Here is a 23,611-nt window from a genome sequence, read left to right as displayed (position 1 = left end):
GTGGAGGCTATTGGAACTTGCATTTTAACTTTAAGTGGTGACTTTATTTTAAAATTAGAAAGGACCTTTTATGTACCAAGTTTTTCTCGAAACTTAATTTTTGTTTCTAGACTCGTACCTTTTGGATATTCCTTTAATTTTAAAGACATGTCGTTTGAGTTATTTTATAATTCTGAATGTGTTGGGAATGGTATCTTGTCTGATGATCTTTATCTTCTTGGTTAACAAAATTATGCCACTTATAGTTCAATGCATGTTCAAACTAGTATTAAAAGGTGTAATATTAATGAGAATTCCTCTACATTATGGCACCAGAGATTAGGACATATCTCTATTGAGATGGGGTACTCAAAACTCTAGATTTTGCTAACTTTAAGACTTGTGTGGACTGTAATAAGGGTAAGCAAACCAACATGTCTAAGAAAGGTGCTAACAAGAGTTCAAGCATATTGGAAATAATTCATACTGATATTTGTTGTCCAGATATGGATGCACGTGGCCAGAAACATTTTATTGTTGGATTAAGTGGCCTCAGAATAATTAAGAAGGGGGGGTTGAATTAATTATTAATGAACCTTTACTAATTAAAAATCTATCCTTCTTAATGTTACTAGATTCAATTAGGCTTTTATTATAATGTTAAGAAAGTAAAGAACAGAAATAGAAACTTAACCAAAAGTAAAAGCGATAATTAAAGTGCACAACGGAAATTAAAGAGTGTAGGGAAGAAGAAGAAGACAAACACAAGAGTTTTATATTGGTTCGACAACAACGCGTGCCTACATCCAGTCACCAAGCGACCTGCGGTCCTTGAGATTTCTTTCAACCTTGTAAAATCTTTTACAAGCAAAGATCCACAAGGGATATACCCTCCCTTATTCTCTTTGAACAACCAAGTGGATGTACCCTCTCTTGTTCTCAGTTACAACAACCCACGTAGATGTACCCTCTACTTGTACCACAAAGGATGCACCCTCCAATGTGTTAAGACAAAGTTCTCAGGTGGTTAGTCCTTTTAAACTTTGTGAAGGGGAAACAAAAGATATCTCAGGCGGTTAGTCCTTTGAAATCTTTTGTTTAAGGGAAATGGAAGAATCAAAAGAATTCTCAGGCTGTGTCGTTTTGAATTCTTTGAAAAGGGAGAAGGGAGACACAAAAGAATTCAGGCGGTTAGTCCTTTGTTCTTTTGGAAAAGGGAGAAGAGAGACACAAAAAGAATTCAGACGGTTAGTCCTTGTCGAATTCTTTTTGGCAAAGGGAGAAGAGAATGAAAAAGATGAATAACACACTTTTATTTTCTGTGAAAGAACAAGGTTTGGAAACCAGAAAACTTAGAAAGCTTTTGGCAAAGGAAGAAGAAGAAGAAGTTCAAGAAGATGTTCAAAAGTATATATAAAAAGTTATTGAAATGCAAGTCAAGGTCTTGCTTTTATAGACTCTTCATGTCTGGTCAAGAAAACCATTGGAAGAGTTATAACTTTGAGAAAAACCTGAAAACCATTGGAAGAGTTACATCTCTTGACTTTTTATTCAAAACTTTTCATTGGTAATCGATTACCATAATCATGTAATCGATTACACAAAACATTTTATGAAAATATGTGACTCTTCACAATTGAATTTGAATTCCAACGTTCAGATACACTGGTAATCGATTACCAATGAATTGTAATCGATTACACCATTTAAAAATCAATTGGAACGTTGCAAATTCAATTAAAAGCTTTTGAAATCAAACTTTGCCACAGGTAATCGATTATAGGAAACTGGTAATTGATTACTAGAGAGTAAAAACGCTGGTAACTTAGAAAATTTTGAGAAAAACTCTTTTGAAAAACAAAATTGTGCTATGTTTGTTTTTTGAAAAATCTTTTCAATACTTCCCTTGTGAAGTCTTCTTGATTTCTTCTCTTGAATCTCGAATTCATCTTCTCTTGAATCTTGAAATCAAACTTCTCTTGAATCTTGAATCTTCTTGATTTCTTCTCAATCAACTTGAAATTAATCTTGATCTTGAACTTGTTGAGTCAATCTTGAAATCATTCTCTTGGGCTTTTTGTCATCATCTTTGTCATCATCAAAACTACTTGAATCAACTGGATTCATCATCATGAAGCTTGCTTCTACATTTATCACCTTTATAGATGATTGTTCGTGATATATGAATATTTATTTGCTTCATAACAAAAATAAAGCATTGGATCCCTTCAAAGTCTTTAAGGCTGAAGTTGAGAACCAATGTGGTAAGAAAATAAAAATAGTGAGATTAGATAGAGGTGGAGAATATTATGGCAAATATACTGAGAATGGACAAGCACCTGGTCCTTTTGCAAAGTTTCTTCAAGAACATAGGATTGTTGCCCGGTACACTATGCCTGGTTCTCCAAATCAAAATGGTGTGGCAAAAAGAAGGAACCGAACATTATTGGACACGGTACGGAGTATGCTTAGCAACTCTGATCTTCCTAAATCCTTGTGGGCTGAAGCACTAAAGACGGCAGTGTATATATTAAACTATGTTCCAACCAAGGCTGTCCAAAAGACACCTTTTGAGTTGTTTAAAGGTTGAAAACAAAGTTTGAAACATATGCGCATTTGGGGTTGTCCGTTTGAGGTGAGAATATATAACCCACAAGAGAAGAAACTTGACCCAAGGATTATTGGTGAGTATTTCATTGGATATGCTGAAAGGTCTAAAGGTTATAGGTTTTACTGTCCATATCATATTACTAGGATTGTGGAATCAAGAAATGCCAAGTTTCTTGAAAATGACTTGATCAGTGGAAGTGATCAATTGAGGGACTTAGGTTCTGAAATTGATTATATAGAGTCTCAACCTTCCACATCAAGTGAAAGATTGGTTGTAATTCATACCCCTTAAGTTCAAAGGGATGATAAATAACACATGATTGGCATTCCACAACCTGTTGCTGATAATCCAGTAGATCAAGTTTATCTCAAATTCTTGAAAATGATGAACAACCAACTGAACAACATGATCCCTAAGAAAATGTTGATGCAGCATTAAGGAGGTCTACTAGAGTAAGAAAATCAGCTATTCCTAGTGATTATATTGTATATTTGCAAGAATCTGACTATAATATTGGAGCTGAAAATGATCTTGAAACTTTTGATCAAGCCATGAGTTGTAAAGAGTCAAATTTATAGTATGGTGCCATGAAGGATGAGATGAATTCCATGTAGAGTAACGGAGTTTGGAACCTTGTAGAATTGCCAAATGGGGTAAAGGCCATTGGCTGTAAATGGGTCTTTAAGACCAAAAGGGATTCAAAAGGCAAGACTCATTGCTAAGGGATTTACTCAAAAAGAATGAATTGACTACACAGAGACTTTTTCTCCTGTATCTAAGAAATATTTTCTTTGAATTATCTTGGCATTAGTTTCTCCTTTTGACCTTAAGTTGCAACAAGTGGATGTGAAAACATACTTTCTTAATGGTGGTAGTGGTGAGCATTTGGTTTGCAAGTTTAATAAATCTATATATGGCTTAAAACAAGCCTCCCGTCAGTGGTACCTTAAGTTTCATGGGATAATTTCTTCATTTGGTTTTGATGAAAACCCCATGGATCAATTCATATACCACATGGTCAGTGGGAGTAAAATATGTTTTCTTGTTTTATATGTAGATGATATTTTACTTGCAGCCAATGATTGGGGTTTGCTACATGAGGTGAAAAAATTTCTCTCTAAGAATTTTCACAAGAAGGATATGAGTGATGCATTTTATGTCATCGGCATTAAGATTCATAGAGGTAGACCTCAAGGTATTTTAGGTCTATCACATGAAACCTATATTAACAAAATTTTAGAGAGATTTCAGATGAAAGATTGTTGGCCAAGTGTTGCTCCTATTGTGAAGGGGGATAATTTTAATTTGAACCAATGCCTAAAGAATGACTTTGAGAGGGAATAGATGAAAAACATTCCTTATGCTTCAATTTTTGGAAGCCTCATGTATGCTCAAGTGTGCACAAGGTATAACATTGCTTTTGCAGTTGGAATGTTAAGAAGATATCAAAGTATTCTAGGTATTGACCACTGGAGAGCTGCTAAGAAAGTGATAAGGTACCTTCAGGGGACTAAAGATTACATGCTTATGTATAGACAGACAAACAATCTAGATGTGATTGGTTATTCAAACTCAGACTTTGCTGGCTATGTTGACTCTCGCAAATCAAAATCTAGGTACATTTTCATTATGGTTGGTGGAGTTATTTCATGGAGAAGTGTTAAGCTAACTTTGACTGCTACTTCTACCATGTAAGCTGAGTTTGTCTCTTGTTTTGAGGCGACATCACATGGTGTATGGCTTAAGAGTTTTATTTCCGGGCTAAAGATAGTTGATACTATTTCAAGGCCTTTGAGAATTTTATGCGATAACTCGGTTGTTGTCTTTATGGCTAAGAATAACAAAAGTGGAAGTCAAAGTAAGCACATCGACATTAAATACTTAGCCATTAGAGAAAGAGTAAAAGAAAAGAAAGTGGTAATTGAGCATATAAGCACTGAGTTTGATGATCGTTGATCCTTTAACTAAGGGCATGCCACCGTTTAAATTCAAGGATCATGTAGAAAGAATGGGACTTGGTTCCACTTTATGATTGTATACATACAAGTTAAAATTAAAACTTTTATATTGTAATATTTTCTCATATTCAAGTACATTGATTTATTTGAGAAAAATTATGTTTTGGACCAAGAATAAGCATTGGGTTTATTCATTAAGTTTTATTACCACTTTGAGTATACTTCTTAGGAAATTGAGAATTATGATTTGCGATATATGTATTTCTGGTTGTGATTTTTTAGGACTTTCAAAGGAGTTTTGTGTATTGACTTGAGCTAAGCCTTTTATAGACCAATCACATTATTTTAGGTGACTTTTAATGCCTTTGATCAGTTTGATGCATAGATATGATTCTACAATATATTTTAACAATCCGAGTGATTCCTTCTTGTAAAAGGAAAATTTCATGATAAAAGTAATGTGTATATGCATCAATGTTATCAAATTAAAAGTAATGTGTATGTGTATCAATGTTATCAACTCTGATTGTGAGGATAACTCTTACTATTCATCACACTAGTACTATATATTTATATTAATTATTAATTATATGTGGTTGTTTTTGTTATATTGTGGACATTTCTATCCGATTACTATTGATCGCGCTACTGTTTAGGGTGATTTTCCATTGACATTCCATATTTGAATTGCTATGTTATGTTAATTATTATTGGCATTAACTGATATAATCAATTGTTGTTACATGAAATGTACAGGTTTGTTTATTTACTTAGAATGTGTTAACTTATATTAATTGGAATAATAAATATTGATTATTTGCACATGTTATTGCCATTGAAGCTATATTAGACACACATACGTTATATCAATTTCAATCAAATGGATATTTAAATAGTATTTGAATTGCTATGTTTGGATTGTTAAGCTGATTGTTAATTGGTTTTAATTTCTGCTAAGAAAGAATATACCGTAAGTTTAAAAATTGAAGTGTCTATGATAATTAGTATGCTTTTGTTGGACTCTTGAGGAGTAAACTCTAGTATTTATGATACAATACCTTTCTGGAATATTTGTGATGTTTCTCTACATTTTTGTTAAGTAATTATCTTTTGTCATGAGACACGGGAGGGGGAGACTCTGTGAATTGTTAATAATATTGTAATTATTTGGCACTTGGATATAATCAAGTGATGTTCTCCATATTATACGTTTAGCACTATATGAGATATTTGAGATGTATCATAAATTATAATATATGGAACATGGTGAATTATTTATTGTCTTAGAAAATAAAGTGATGTTAAATTAATCTTTGATCCATATGAGAAAAAATTCACTAAACATTGTGTCACTACACTTGGTCATGGTACATATTATATATATATATATATATATATATATATATATATATATATATATATATATATATATATATATATATATATATATATATTATAGTGGATTTTCCACTATATCATAAGGACACGATGATGCTAAGGTAATTGTTTCCTGCACAGTAGGTTTTTCTTCTACAACCCAACAACATAATGGAATTACTCATTTTGCCTTTCAATTAAAATTGGAAAAGCAACAGCCTTCCCTATCCTTCTTTCCTCGTTCTGTTTTTTGCAATTTGGCTTCTCATTTCTTGCGTTGCAAGTTCCGTTGTTCACCCCTCAATTGATCTTGGTAGTTGGTAGTTATTGCTCCTTCTTTCGACGTCTTTGTCGTCGTTGCCATCGTCGCCGTAAGTGCCTTGTCCAATTTCGCATTTGGTGGTTGTTGTCGTATGAATCCGTATGCAGCATACACATTGCCAATCAAAATTGTATTTGTTTTTTTATAATTTTGTGAAGCGTTGGATCTACAAGAATTTCCCTAAAATCTCTTTCGTTGTTGCTGATAAGGATTATCGTGAAAGAAAACCACGTGTTTGTCGATGGAAGTCTGAGAACAGTGCCTAAGATTGGCCAAGGGTCTCACTGAGCAACAAAATGTTTATATTCAGTCGAGACAAAGGAGGGATACTCAAGACACATGTAGATGGTTTAGATTGATTAACTAGTATAGGATATATGTATGCAATATGACCGAACTGTGTTTAATATTTGCAATTATTTGACAACCTTTGTATGCTATCACTAAGGTTTTAATTTGTGTTTCTTTAGTATTAGACTATTAAGTTCTTTGCGGAAATGAATTATTTAAAATCCTAATTCATATATTGAGTAAACACTAAACCTTAAACCCTAAATCGTATAAACCATGTATTGTAACACCCTAAACTCTAAACCCTAAACCCTAAGCCTCAAACCCTAAGCCATCATCACTAAACCTTAGGCCTTAATACTTTACCATAAATCCTTAATACTTTACCCTAAACCCTACACCCTAATTAAAAAACCCTAACCATAAACCCTAGACCTAACACATAAACAATACACACTAAGCACTAAATTGTGAACAATAAATTCTAAACCCTAAATCCCATAAAACATGAACCCCATAATTATTTCTTCCTTGTATGTTTGTAAAGCTACCTTTTTTTCTAATCTGAACATTTGCACAGTTTATCGATACATAAAAGAAATAATTATATCAACGTTCATTCAAAGACAAGTTAATTAGCACATTACATGAATTATCCATATGTGCTTCACAAGTATGTAACTTACTAACATTGCCCTAACAATAACTAAACGTTCAATCTTCTTCTAAATCAACAAAGTGTGTGGTCAACCTCATTAAATTGGTATATTGTTGCATTCTACTAATACAAGGAGTAGGCCACATTTTTGCTTGATAATGGCAACGTGTTGACCATAACAAAGTTGTTGGCGGCAACGGACAACCGTCTCTCAGAAATACCTGTTACATAGGCACATACAAATTGAATTCATCACAACACATTTTATAATAAATAATTAACAAAAAGGATAATCATTATTTTACCTGAACATAATGAATGTCGTACACATGACGAATACATATAACGCGATGTACAGAACAATCTCTCGATGGTTAACTTCTAAGAGGAAAAAATGTCATACTTTGTTGCAAAGAAAGAGAAACAAGGATGACATTATACCTTGATGCAATCACATAACCCATATCGGTTATATTCATTTACTTATTCATGGTAACCTACACATAACAATTTTAATTAGATTGATTTATAGTAAATTAATCCATGAAAACGTAACAAAAAACTTATATACCATGGATAATCCATCAACAAGTAGCAAGCGCTTTAACTCCTCATGTCTATCTATGCCACCAAGCAGGTTCATATGCTCATCAGACCATTTTGCAAGTTCTTTCAGCAAATGGTTACAAACCAAAGACCATGAGTCTTCACCCATATCTAATAAGGCAGCAATTGCACAATATCCACAATTAACATCAGCTTTGACATTGACAATGTTTTCAATGAAATCATGAATGCATGGATGAAATTGATCCAATATCAGAAAGTTCCTTTTTGGTTTTGGTTGTTCAGATGATGATGCAGCCCGTTTCACTGAAGAATTGCTATTTTGCATAGAATGTAAAGCATCCACATACTCCCAATAAGACAAATCACGCTTTGTTAATCTTTGATGTTTGGTCATATGTTTCTTTTGAGCACCTTTTGTTTTCACCTTTTCTAGAGGAGGACACATAGAATTGACATCAAGGTAGAAAATTTTCCGAAGTTTAGTCTTTAGAGTCACTTGCCACATACATCAAGCTCTTCAAACAACTTGGATGTGGCTTTCATCTCTTTTGTTATGGTGACTTCAGGCTCAGATAAACCTTTGTCAGAAAAACTTAGCCTCCACCAAAAACATATGGATTATGTCAAGTGGTATGCTACCAACAACATGTCTAGCTAGCTCACATGCATATGGAAGATCGTGAGTAGTTCTCATTACACATCCACAACAAGAACTGTCAATGCCAACATAATTTACACACTAAAACTCAACAGCAATCTGGTTTAAAGCATACCTTGATACCATGCCAAGTAGTTTCTTGTATAAGGTAACTTTAAAAATATGTCCAACCACATATGTACTTGTCTCAAAAGGTGCATTAATTTCAATGTGTTACAGCGTGATCATGTTGTTCATGGCTTCCCAAACACTACAAAGGTCTCCAAGGCTATTCTGGAGTAGTCTCTTTAAGGCCCAATGAGTAGACTCAACCCTGCATTTGAAATATACAAACAAGTAAACAAAAACAATTATTTTAATCTATTAGACCCTAAACCTTAACACCAAAATATATTTACAATTTTCATACCAGTTGGTTGTTGTGTTTCCTAGATGCATCACCTTATTCGTCTAGGCTTTAACAAATCTTTCTTTATAAGGAGTCAACCATGTTTGCTTCATATAGTCAACAAACATTGGCCATGGTGAGCAAGCAATTTCAAACTTCATAAGGCAGTCATCAAACTCTTGCTCAAAAGGACAATCCACCAAACTCCCCAAGGCTTCCATGACATAATCCCATGCATTTTTTTACCAACAAGGGTTTTACATTTTGCCTTCACATTCTTATCAATGTGAAACTGACACAACAAATTGATTGACTCAGGGAAAACAATTTTCACTACATTCATCAATGCTAAATCTCTATTAGTAGCAATAACTCTAGGGAGTGCATCACATCTAAGAAAAATACCTCAAAATCGTTCTAGAGCCCAAACAACATTGTTTAGACGTTTTCCCCCTAAATACGAAAATGCAACTAAAAATGTCATCCTCATTGGTGTCACACCAACAATGTCAAGTAACGGCAGCTTGTACCTGTTTGTTTAGTAGGTATTATCCATGAGAAATACCAAATTACACGCATTGGTTAATTTCACTGCATCATGATGACTCCAAAATATATTACGTACAACATCTTCATCCTTCAATCTATGCCAATGAATATATTGATCTTGCTCAAGAAACTTCATTAGTTGTTGCATTTTAGTATTGTTGTCTCTAATAGAAGAACAATATGCATATCTTACATTGTATATTTGCTTCATTGTTGTAGAACTGTTGGCATTGTACTCCTTCAATGTTAGAAGAATATTTCTTGATTTAACCATTGACTTAGTCATATCACCAATAATAATATTCTCATCCTTAGTCAATCGACCAGCATATAGATGTCCAACTAATGACTTAGCCAATGCATGATTATGACTTCCACGTATTAACTTCATCATCCATCTTTCACCTCCTGACTCTGGTTTCGCTCGCAGCTTAAAGGGACACCGACATTTTTTACTACCAGTAACTGTTTGTACTAAATCTTTCCTCTATGTCCTATATTTCCCACTCCTTTCACAACCAATTAAAACATACGAGGTCTTTCCTCTATTTCCAGTATTTGTGTCTAATCTCATAATCACCACCACAAAACCAATATTATATGCAACAAAGCGAGCCCAATGCAAAACATCATCATGGGTAACAAACACCTGCAAAAGAGATAATACATGTATAGTCTTCAAAGGGGATTCATTTACTTACTTTAACAAAATATAAAATCATATCAATACTGTTAGTGCTTAGCTCTACTGAGTTTTAAAAGATTGGCTAAGATTTTGTTAAAACATAAGCACTTAGACAATGAAGGAAAGCTGGAGTTGCTGCACATGATGTCCAACGTTATGTCAAAGAATAAGATCGGGCTGCACAATGCACAAGGCAAGATGAAATGTCAAATGAAGAATTGAAGCTGCAGGATTCACGATGTTGGATACAATGTCCAGGACATCCTGCCTGAAAATACTGGAATTGCTAAAAGCATTGAAGCTGCAGGATCCACGATGTCGGATACAATGTCCAGGACATCCTGCCCGAAAATACTGGAGTTGCTAAAAGCATTGAAGCTGCAGGATCCACGATGTCGGATACGATGTCCAGGACATCTGGCCCGAAAATACTGGACACATAAATCTGTTATATCTTTAACAGATTATTGTGCAGTTAGCAAGAGATTAGATGATCTATCTTTAGGAACGAATTAAAAGATAATTAAAGTTCGAATTTCAAAGTAGAAGAGTTCGTTCAGGGATTAAAGATTAAAGATAAAAACTAAAAGATCAAACTGTATCTTTTAGATCTTTAAGTGCAGATTTTCAGGAAAATGATAGATCTCATCCAGCACAAGCAGTTGCAGCCCAGAAACGCACATTGCTATATAATCATGGAGGCTGCACGAGTTCTGTACCAAGTCCGGGATTGAAGAGTTATTTTGTGAGTTTTGGGACTTGAGTGTTTTGTGAGCCACCTTGATGTTACTCTAACATCAAGTGTTGGACCTGAGTGTGTAGAGTTGATCTCTTGTGTGTAGAGTTGATCTCTAGTGTGTAGGGTTGATCCCTTTTGTTCAGAGTTGATCTCTGGTGTGTCTTTGATTTATTTGTAAACACGGGAGAGTGTTTGAGAGGGAGTGAGCGGGGTTTCTCATATCTAAGAGTGGCTCTTAGGTAGAGATCGCACGGGTAGTGGTTAGGTGAGAAGGTTGTAAACAGTGGCTGTTAGACCTTGAACTAACACTATTTTAGTGGATTTCCTCCCTGGCTTGGTAGCCCCCAGATGTAGGTGAGGTTGCACCGAACTGGGTTAACAATTCTCTTGTGTTATTTACTTGCTTAAACTGTGCACACTGTCAAATATAATCTGCATGTTCTGAAGCGTGATGTCGTGACATCCTGTACGACATCTGTCCCCAGTATCAGAATTTCAATTGGTATCAGAGCGGGCACTCGAAGTCACTGAGTGAGATCTAGGGAGATAAATTCTGATGAACATGGAGAAAGAAGGAGGACCAGTGAACAGACCACCAATTCTGGATGGAACCAACTATGAATACTGGAAAGCAAGGATGGTGGCCTTCCTCAAATCACTGGATAGCAGAACCTGGAAAGCTGTCATCAAAGGCTGGGAACATCCCAAGATGCTGGACATAGAAGGAAAGCCCACTGATGAATTGAAGTCAGAAGAAGACTGGACAAAAGAAGAAGACGAATTGGCACTTGGAAACTCCAAAGCTTTGAATGCTCTATTCAATGGAGTTGACAAGAATATCTTCAGACTTATCAACACATGCACAGTGGCCAAGGATGCATGGGAGATCCTGAAAACCACTCATGAAGGAACCTCCAAAGTGAAGATGTCCAGATTGCAACTATTGGCTACAAAATTCGAAAATCTGAAGATGAAGGAGGAAGAGTGTATTCATGACTTCCACATGAACATTCTTGAAATTACCAATGCTTGCACTGCCTTGGGAGAAAGAATGACAGACGAAAAGCTGGTGAGAAAGATCCTCAGATCTTTGCCTAAGAGATTTGACATGAAAGTCACTGCAATAGAGGAGGCCCAAGACATTTGCAATATGAGAGTGGATGAACTCATTGGCTCCCTTCAAACCTTTGAGCTAGGACTCTCGGATAGGGCTGAAAAGAAGAGCAAGAATCTGGCGTTCGTGTCCAATGATGAAGGAGAAGAAGATGAGTATGACTTGGATACTGATGAAGGGCTGACTAATGCAGTTGTGCTCCTTGGAAAGCAGTTCAACAAAGTGCTGAACAGAATGGACAGGAGGCAGAAACCACATGTCCAGAACATCCCTTTCGACATCAGGAAAGGTAGTAAATACCAGAAAAGGTCAGATGAAAAGCCCAGTCACAGCAAAGGAATTCAATGCCATGGGTGTGAAGGCTATGGACACATCATAGCTGAATGTCCCACTCATCTCAAGAAGCAGAGGAAAGGACTTTCTGTATGTCGGTCTGATAATACAGAGAGTGAACAAGAAAGTGATTCTGACAGAGATGTAAATGCACTCACTGGGAGATTTGAATCTGCTGAAGACTCAAGTGATACAGATAGTGAAATCACTTTTGATGAGCTTGCTATATCCTATAGAAAACTATGCATCAAAAGTGAGAAGATCCTTCAGCAAGAAGCACAACTGAAGAAGGTCATTGCAAATCTGGAGGCTGAAAAGGAGGCACATGAAGAGGAGATCTCTGAGCTTAAAGGAGAAGTTGGTTTTCTGAACTCTAAACTGGAAAACATGACAAAATCAATAAAGATGCTGAATAAAGGCTCAGATACGCTTGATGAGGTGCTGCACCTTGGAAAGAATGTTGGAAACCAGAGAGGACTTGGATTTAATCCTAAGTCTGCTGGCAGAACAACCATGACAGAATTTGTTCCTGCCAAAAACAGCACTGGAGCCACGATGTCACAACATCGGTCTCGACATCATGGAACGCAGCAGAAAAGGAGCAAAAGAAAGAAGTGGAGGTGTCACTACTGTGGCAAGTATGGTCACATAAAGCCCTTTTGCTATCATCTACATGGCCATCCACATCATGGAACTCAAAGTAGCAACAGCAGAAAGAAGATGATGTGGGTTCCAAAACACAAGATTGTCAGTCTTGTTATTCATACTTCACTTAGAGCTTCAGCTAAGGAAGATTGGTACCTAGATAGCGGCTGTTCCAGACACATGACAGGAGTTAAAGAATTCCTGGTGAACATTGAGCCCTGCTCCACTAGCTATGTGACATTTGGAGATGGCTCTAAAGGAAAGATCATTGGAATGGGAAAGCTAGTTCATGATGGACTTCCTAGTCTGAACAAAGTACTGCTGGTGAAGGGACTGACTGCAAACTTGATCAGCATCAGTCAGCTGTGTGATGAAGGATTCAATGTAAACTTCACAAAGTCAGAATGCTTGGTGACAAATGAGAAGAGTGAAGTTCTAATGAAGGGCAGCAGATCAAAGGACAACTGTTACCTATGGACACCTCAAGAAACCAGTTACTCCTCCACATGTCTATCCTCCAAAGAAGATGAAGTCAGAATATGGCATCAAAGATTTGGACATCTGCACTTAAGAGGCATGAAGAAAATCATTGACAAAGGTGCTGTTAGAGGCATTCCCAATCTGAAAATAGAAGAAGGCAGAATTTGTGGTGAATGTCAGATTGGAAAGCAAGTCAAGATGTCCCACCAGAAGCTTCAACATCAGACCACTTCCAGGGTGCTGGAACTGCTTCACATGGACTTGATGGGGCCTATGCAAGTTGAAAGCCTTGGAGGAAAGAGGTATGCCTATGTTGTTGTGGATGATTTCTCCAGATTTACCTGGGTCAACTTTATCAGAGAAAAATCAGACACCTTTGAAGTATTCAAGGAGTTGAGTCTAAGACTTCAAAGAGAAAAAGATTGTGTCATCAAGAGAATCAGGAGTGACCATGGCAGAGAGTTTGAAAACAGCAGGTTTACTGAATTCTGCACATCTGAAGGCATCACTCATGAGTTCTCTGCAGCCATTACACCACAACAGAATGGCATAGTTGAGAGGAAAAACAAGACTTTGCAAGAGGCTGCTAGGGTCATGCTTCATGCCAAAGAACTTCCCTATAATCTCTGGGCTGAAGCCATGAACACAGCATGCTACATCCACAACAGAGTCACACTGAGAAGAGGGACTCCAACCACACTGTATGAAATCTGGAAAGGGAGGAAGCCAACTGTCAAGCACTTCCACATCTTTGGAAGTCCATGTTACATTTTGGCAGATAGAGAGCAAAGGAGAAAGATGGATCCCAAGAGTGATGCAGGAATATTCCTGGGATACTCTACTAACAGCAGAGCATATAGAGTATTCAATTCCAGAACCAGAACTGTGATGGAATCCATCAATGTGGTTGTTGATGATCTTACTCCAGCAAGAAAGAAGGATGTCGAAGAAGATGTCAGAACATCGGGAGACAATGTAGCAGATACAGCTAAAAGTGCAGAAAATGCAGAAAACTCTGATTCTGCTACAAATGAACCAAACATCAACCAACCTGACAAGAAACCCTCCATTAGAATCCAGAAGATGCACCCCAAGGAGCTGATTATAGGAGATCCAAACAGAGGAGTCACTACAAGATCAAGGGAGATTGAGATTGTCTCAAATTCATGCTTTGTCTCCAAAATTGAGCCCAAGAATGTGAAAGAGGCACTGACTGATGAGTTCTGGATCAATGCTATGCAAGAAGAATTGGAGCAATTCAAAAGGAATGAAGTCTGGGAGCTAGTTCCGAGACCCGAGGGAACTAATGTGATTGGCACCAAGTGGATCTTCAAGAACAAAACCAATGAAGAAGGTGTTATAACCAGAAACAAGGCCAGACTTGTTGCTCAAGGCTACACTCAGATTGAAGGTGTAGACTTTGATGAAACTTTCGCTCCTGTTGCTAGACTTGAATCCATCAGATTGTTACTTGGTGTAGCTTGCATCCTCAAATTCAAGTTGTACCAGATGGATGTGAAAAGCGCATTTCTGAATGGATACCTGAATGAAGAAGCCTATGTGGAGCAGCCAAAGGGATTTGTAGATCCAGCTCATCCAGATCATGTATACAGGCTCAAGAAGGCTCTCTATGGATTGAAGCAAGCTCCAAGAGCTTGGTATGAAAGGCTAACAGAGTTCCTTACTCAGCAAGGGTATAGGAAGGGAGGAATTGACAAGACTCTCTTTGTCAAGCAAGATGCTGAAAACTTGATGATAGCACAGATATATGTTGATGACATTGTGTTTGGAGGGATGTCGAATGAGATGCTTCGACATTTTGTTCAACAGATGCAATCTGAATTTGAGATGAGTCTTGTTGGAGAGCTGACTTATTTTCTGGGACTTCAAGTGAAGCAGATGGAAGACTCCATATTCCTCACACAAAGCAAGTATGCAAAGAACATTGTCAAGAAGTTTGGGATGGAGAATGCCAGCCATAAAAGAACACCTGCACCTACTCACTTGAAGCTGTCAAAAGATGAAGCTGGCACCAGTGTTGATCAAAGTCTGTACAGAAGCATGATTGGGAGCTTACTATATTTGACAGCTAGCAGACCCGACATCACCTATGCAGTAGGTGTTTGTGCAAGATATCAAGCCAATCCTAAGATAAGTCACTTGACTCAAGTAAAGAGAATTCTGAAATATGTAAATGGCACCAGTGACTATGGGATTATGTACTGTCATTGTTCAGATTCAATGCTGGTTGGGTATTGTGATGCTGATTGGGCTGGAAGTGCAGATGACAGAAAAAGCACTTCTGGTGGATGCTTCTATCTGGGCAACAATCTTATTTCATGGTTCAGCAAGAAGCAGAACTGTGTGTCCCTATCTACTGCAGAAGCAGAGTATATTGCAGCAGGAAGCAGCTGTTCACAACTAGTTTGGATGAAGCAGATGCTGAAGGAGTACAATGTCGAACAAGATGTCATGACATTGTACTATGATAACTTGAGTGCTATTAATATTTCTAAAAATCCTGTTCAACACAGCAGAACCAAGCACATTGACATTAGACATCACTATATTAGAGAGCTTGTTGATGATAAAGTTATCACACTAGAGCATGTGGACACTGAGGAACAAATAGCAGATATTTTCACAAAGGCATTGGATGCAAATCAGTTTGAAAAACTGAGGGGCAAGCTGGGCATTTGTCTGCTAGAAGACTTATAGCAATTACTTCTATTTGAATGTGCTCAAACGTTAATAGCACATTCATTACTGGGCCGAAACAGATTTGACCGTTGCTTCACACATCCCTCTACATTCCGCATTCAAATTTACATTTTAGTGGTAATCTCGTTTTCAGCATTCCACAACAGCTCTCAGATTTTCACGAAACCATTTCAAAAGCTCTGCTTCTCCATGGCTACCTCACCAAAAGATACTGCAGCTCCTGGTTCACCCTCTGTACCATCATCTCCGCACCAGGAACAACCTGAATTCAACATCCAACCCATACAAATGATTCCTGGTCAAGCTCCTGTCCCTGAGAAACTGGTTCCCAAAAGACAACAAGGAGTGAAGATTTCTGAAAACCCTAGCCCTGCAACAAGTCCTAGGGAAGTAGACCCGGAGATGGATAAGAAGATCCGCAGTATTGTGAGTAACATTCTGAAAAATACTTCTGTGCCTGATGCTGATGAAGATGTTCCAACATCCTCCACCCCGAATGTTTCTGTGCCTGATGTTGATAAAGATGTTCCAACATCTTCCGCTCCAAATGCTGAAGCCCTCCCTTCACCCAGTGAAGAGGAATCAACAGAAGAAGAGGATCAAGCCTCAGAGGAGACCCCTGCACCACGGGCACCAGAACCTGCTCCAGGTGACCTCATTGACCTTGAAGAAGTAGAATCTGATGAGGAACCCATTGCCAACAAGTTGGCACCTGGCATTGCAGAAAGACTACAAAGCAGAAAGGGAAAAACCCCCATCAAGAGGTCTGGACGAATCAAAACTATGGCCCAGAAGAAGAGCACTCCAATCACTCCTACCACATCCAGAAGGAGCAAAGTTGCAATCCCCTCCAAGAAGAGGAAAGAAATTTCCTCATCTGATTCTGATGATGTCGAACTAGATGTCTCGACATCAAAGAGGGCCAAGAAATCTGGGAAAAAGGTGACTGGAAATGTTCCTGATGCACCATTGGACAACATCTCATTCCACTCCATTGGCAATGTTGAAAGGTGGAAATTTGTATATCAACAGAACTGGGAAGAGATGCCTTGGCTTGCAAGGAGATCATGGACCTCATTAAGGCTGCTGGACTACTGAAGACAGTCACCAAGCTGGGAGACTGTTATGAAAGCCTAGTCAGGGAATTTATTGTCAACATTCCCTCTGACATAACAAACAGAAAGAGTGATGAGTATCAAAAAGTATTTGTCAGAGGAAAATGTGTTAGATTCTCCCCTGCTGTGATCAACAAGTACCTGGGCAGACCTACTGAAGGAGTAGTGGATATTGATGTTTCTGAGCATCAGATTGCCAAGGAAATCACTGCCAAACGAGTCCAGCATTGGCCAAAGAAAGGGAAGCTTTCTGCAGGGAAGCTGAGTGTGAAGTATGCAATTCTGCATAGGATTGGCGCTGCAAACTGGGTACCCACCAATCATACTTCCACTGTTGCCACAGGTTTGGGTAAATTTCTGTATGCTGTTGGAACCAAGTCCAAATTTAATTTTGGAAACTATATTTTTGATCAAACTGTTAAGCATTCAGAATCCTTTGCTGTCAAGTTACCCATTGCCTTCCCAACTGTATTGTGTGGCATTATGTTGAGTCAACATCCAAACATTTTAAACTACACTGACTCTGTGATGAAGAGAGAATCTCCTCTATCCCTGCATTACAAATTGTTTGAGGGGACACATGTCCCAGACATTGTCTCGACATCAGGAAAAGCTGCTGCCTCAGGTGCTGTGTCCAAGGATGCTCTGATTGCTGAACTCAAGGACACATGCAAGGTGCTGGAAGCAACCATCAAAGCCACCACAGAGAAGAAGATGGAGCTGGAACGGCTGATCAATAGGCTCTCAGAAAGTGGCATTAATGATGGAGAAGCAGCTGAGTAAGAAGATGAAGCAGCTGAGGAAGAAGTAGAAGCAGCCGAGGAAGAAGAGGAAGCTGCTGAGGAAGAGGAAGATGCAGCAGAGGATACTGAATCAGATGATGATTCTGAAGCCACCCCATGACCATCAGACCTCTATTTTTGCTTTTTACTTTTACTAGCTAAAGGGGCATGTCCCTTTGAACAATTACTAGTTATTGGTCTGTAATATTTGCATGCATTCTACCTTTGTCAAATTCTGTCTAAAAAGGGGGAGTAATAGTATTATGCTTGCTATTATGCATGATTTTGAGTAGTAGGATACTATGTATGATGTATGGCAGTAGGATACGATGTATGCATGCATGATTGATACGATGTATGGCAGTAGGATACGATGTATGCATGATTCATGATTTTGAGGGGGAGTTGTATGTATATGACTTTGAGGGGGAGACTGCTGCCAGTGATGACTGATGTAAGCTACTAGTAAGAGCATGAAGACAGGGGGAGCAGAAAGCTGATGTCACATGAGATGTCTTGACATCCTGGAAAAGACTAGTAGCTGATAGAAGATGCTGCAGTAAACATGGAGACAGGGGGAGCAGAAGCAGAAAGCTGATGTCACGTGAGATGTCTTGACATCCTGGAAACGACTTGCAACTTGTCTAAACTACAGATTCCGCTGTGCTTGATTACTCTGATAATGAAAGTTGCTGATCCCACTTGCATAACTGCTCGTACCTGCTCAGGAAGTGTCTAAGTATGTTTTAGACAAAATTTGCCAAAGGGGGAGATTGTTAGTGCTTAGCTCTACTGAGTTTTAAAAAATTGGCTAAGATTTTGTTAAAACATAAGCACTTAGACAATGAAGGAAAGCTGGAGTTGCTGCACATGATGTCCAACGTTATGTCAAAGAATAAGATCGGGCTGCACAATGCACAAGGCAAGATGAAATGTCAAATGAAGAATTGAAGCTGCAGGATTCACGATGTCGGATACAATGTCCAGGACATCCTGCCTGAAAATACTGGAATTGCTAAAAGCATTGAAGCTGCAGGATCCACGATGTCGGATACAATGTCCAGGACATCCTGCCCGAAAATACTGGAGTTGCTAAAAGCATTGAAGCTGCAGGATCCACGATGTCGGATACGATGTCCAGGACATCTGGCCCGAAAATACTGGACACATAAATCTGTTATATCTTTAACAGATTATTGTGCAGTTAGCAAGAGATTAGATGATCTATCTTTAGGAACGAATTAAAAGATAATTAAAGTTCGAATTTCAAAGTAGAAGAGTTCGTTCAGGGATTAAAGATTAAAGATAAAAACTAAAAGATCAAACTGTATCTTTTAGATCTTTAAGTGCAGATTTTCAGGAAAATGATAGATCTCATCCAGCACAAGCAGTTGCAGCCCAGAAACGCACATTGCTATATAATCATGGAGGCTGCACGAGTTCTGTACCAAGTCCGGGATTGAAGAGTTATTTTGTGAGTTTTGGGACTTGAGTGTTTTGTGAGCCACCTTGATGTTACTCTAACATCAAGTGTTGGACCTGAGTGTGTAGAGTTGATCTCTTGTGTGTAGAGTTGATCTCTAGTGTGTAGGGTTGATCCCTTTTGTTCAGAGTTGATCTCTGGTGTGTCTTTGATTTATTTGTAAACACGGGAGAGTGTTTGAGAGGGAGTGAGCGGGGTTTCTCATATCTAAGAGTGGCTCTTAGGTAGAGATCGCACGGGTAGTGGTTAGGTGAGAAGGTTGTAAACAGTGGCTGTTAGACCTTGAACTAACACTATTTTAGTGGACTTCCTCCCTGGCTTGGTAGCCCCCAGATGTAGGTGAGGTTGCACCGAACTGGGTTAACAATTCTCTTGTGTTATTTACTTGCTTAAACTGTGCACACTGTCAAATATAATCTGCATGTTCTGAAGCGTGATGTCGTGACATCCTGTACGACATCTGTCCCCAGTATCAGAATTTCAAATACCTGAGAAGTATTAAAGGCACCAGAACAATCAATATTTTTAAACAGACCAGGTTCCTCTCCATTTTCTTCATTCATATTAATTTCTTTATAAATTATATTGTCATATATCCACTAATCTTCGTTCATCTTAACAAAACATTCAAATAAATTCAATGACAAAAAACCCTAAACTAGACATAATTTTAATCATTTATAAATAAATCTATTTATTTTAAAAACTTCCATGTTAAAGTAATAATATATGACACAGTTTTATTATGTTTGTACTTGCATAAAGTAGTTAACATAATAATATTTACACAAAATAAAGGTTTAATTTACTCATCCGATCCTTGCTACAAAAAAATTTCAACTCTTTTTTTATTACCTTTTAGTCCTTGGTACAAAATAATATATGTTACAAATTACTTATGAATTATCAACTCTTTTTTTTCAAATTATGTTGTGATTAATTACTTACAAATTACTTGCTAATATTTTTGTAGTTAATTATCATTCATAATATTAATCATATTTTGATGGTAAGGACTAAAAGGAAATCAAAATTTAAATTATATCATTAAAAAGACCACTTTCAAATTGTAAGCACTAAAACCTAATTAAAATGTAAATTATAAGGACCAAAAGAACAAAATTTAAACTAAAAATGACTAAAATTATGCAACTATATGGACCAAATGAGTAATTACAAATATAAAAAAAAATATAACTAAATTTATAAAAGAAAACATTAAAAATAATATTTTAATTTTTGTAAAAAAAAAATAGGTTATATGGATTGGCAATCCGTATAAAATATACGAATTAGCAATCCATATGAAACTTACAGATTATCATTCCTTATGTTTATTAAAACCAAATCAACTCGCAGACCAAAAAAACTTACCTCTGTCGTTGAACCGCGACACCCACCACCATGATAACCATATCCTGCCAACGACCGTCGCGACCTCACACAAACCACCCACAACAACAACCACCAGCTCAACCGAAATGAAAAAACTCACGTTCGAAAATGAAGCAAGAAGAAGAAGACTTAAAAGGAGTAGTATTGGAATTTTATTAAACTTGTTGAGTGTACAAGAAAAGCATACGGTGCAGGAAGAAAGGCCCTGATGCTAATTGTCTTTGATTCAAATGAGAATAGTTCTATGAGAGAATTTGTTTTACTTATAAAAATGTTGTCACTTGAAATTTAATCAAGTTGACCCATATTGCTTTATCTACTATTGAGATTGAGTTTTGGCTAGTAGAACACGAAATCGATTAACTAAGAAATTGTCTTAGTAAATGTGTTCCTTTATGGAAAAGTGTATATTCTATATATTGCGATTTCCAAAAAGCAACAAGAGTACATCTTGTAATTTAAAATAAAGAAATATTTTGGTAAAGCAATTGCTTAAAAGATGTAAGTCTTTCGATTATAAGAAGCCATTAATGGATTTGATCGATCCTCTGACTTAAACCCTAGGGAGGAAAATGATAATTTAAACATTGAGGGGGATGAGACTTAAGCCACTTGAAAACAACAAATGATGATAACCCAACATTTGTGATTGGGCATCCCATGAAGAAGGTTCAATGGGAAAAAGAAGTCATTTGTTAGATGTTGCATTAATGTGAGGTTAAACTATTATAGTTAAGCTCTATGTGGTTATGAGAAAACTTAATCACTTATAAAGTTTTTAATGATTTTCATATCTCTTATGGGTGGTATATGATTTACTGCATACACTTGTTGAAATCATCTATATAAGTGTCAAGTGGGACCGCTTGTATGAGATCTTGGCAAGGTCTCTAGTGCACTCATGAATACAAGGTGTGTGCATGGCCTATTAGCGCAAAACAACGATAATGACAAGAATTGAAGGAGTGTAATGTGATTCATAGACCACTAATACACGTCAAGTGTTTTTGGTTCAATAGCTTGTTACATTTACTACATTGTGTTAAGTCTTATCAGTTTAGGTCTAGTTCAATAGCTTGTTACACCACGTCCGACACATTACATCTTATATGAGAATCGAGGAATTTTCTTCTTTCTTCTTGAAAAACCTTAACCTTTTAAAATATGTGGAAGATTGTTGTATATTTTTTATTAAATATTTCAAAAGGTTAAAATCTTATAATAATTATATAAAATTATTTGTGTTTTAATGACATTAATGTCATATTTTAATTAGTTTTATTTCTTGTTTTAATGTGTATTAATATCATATTTCAATTGATATTATTACCTATTTTAATAATATTAATCAACGTTTATTTCTGATTGATTGACCTCATTATAAAAGAAGGTTCAATCAGTCACGAGGGATATCTCTTTTCTAGAGCCTTTGTTTTCCTTTTCATGTATGAATTCTTGGGTAGTCTCACAAAAAACCACTTGCCAATTTTGTTGTCCCAAAAACCATTTTGGAAATAACTTGTTAAATCATGGAAAACTTGCACATATTAGGCAGATAAGTCCCTGAGGACATTGTAATTTTTACACTTCTTAGGTTTATTTTTTTGTAATCATATTGTTCATAGATGTAGTTATTGAATAGTCTATTCATGGTTCAAGAATCGTTTGAGACAAATCATGGTTTTAAGCGTCAAATACAACATTTTATAAATTGAACTTATTTCTATTCAATTCTTGAAAATCATAATATTTTCTATATTGTCATAAATAAGGAATGAATGATGTGAAGGAAGTCTAACTCTATTGGTTGAACAAGGTACACAAATTTTTGTAAACTCTTCAACATTATGTTTGATTTTCACAAATAAAAAAAAAAAGAATGGATGATTTACGACTACAACTTTTATTTGCGTTCTTTTAAATTTGATTCCAACAATTGATCAACTACACAATTTAATTTATTTAATAAATAATTATAAATCCAATTTACCAACTATGCATTAACCAAAACATTTTATATAGCCCTAAAAAATGCCTAGAGTTAGAACTCGGAATTTTTTGTTGCTACTAAAAGACATTCAAAAAGGCTTCTTAGAAAACCCTTTCATTTTATTTTATTTTTTTCATTTTTTTAGATTTCGAATAATCTTTTTATTCATTTTCAAATCAACTTAATTTGGTCGATGGCCCAATATAGAGCTAGACTAGACCTAAAAAATCACGGTATTGCTAGGTGCACCTAACAATTTAAGTGAAGTGACAAAAATGCCTTTCACTTAAATTTTAAATACCCTACACCCAGCACTGGCACTGTTCATTTTCTGTACAACGTGGTTGCGTCGTCGCTTCCTTTTCTTCTCCTTGGGACTTCGACTTCTCGACTTCTTGAGCATGCCTTCAGCTTCGTCTTCTTCATTGTGCTTGCGTCTTATTCATTGTTCTTGGTTCCCTTTCCGCGCCATTGGCTGCTTCCGTTGACATTGAGGATGTCTCTGCCCCTTCTACCGTCGAGGTAAGTTTTTTCGCCTTCATTAATGGCTTCCTGGTGGCTGCTGGTTGGTGGTTGGTCCGTATAACACATACAGATCATGTAATCTACATGTGTTAAACAGATCTAATTGTTTGTATAACGCATACGGATCACATGATTCATATGCTTTAATTTAACTTACAAATTACATAATCCGTATAAACCATACAGATTATGTAATCCGTAAGTTATATTAAAACTTACGAATTATGTAACCGTACATCATGC

Source organism: Glycine soja, chromosome 13, assembly GCF_004193775.1.
Source record: "Glycine soja cultivar W05 chromosome 13, ASM419377v2, whole genome shotgun sequence".
Taxonomy (NCBI): Eukaryota; Viridiplantae; Streptophyta; class Magnoliopsida; order Fabales; family Fabaceae; genus Glycine; species Glycine soja.
The sequence above is the reverse complement of the archived record's forward strand: the minus strand, read 5'-3'. Positions refer to the sequence as shown.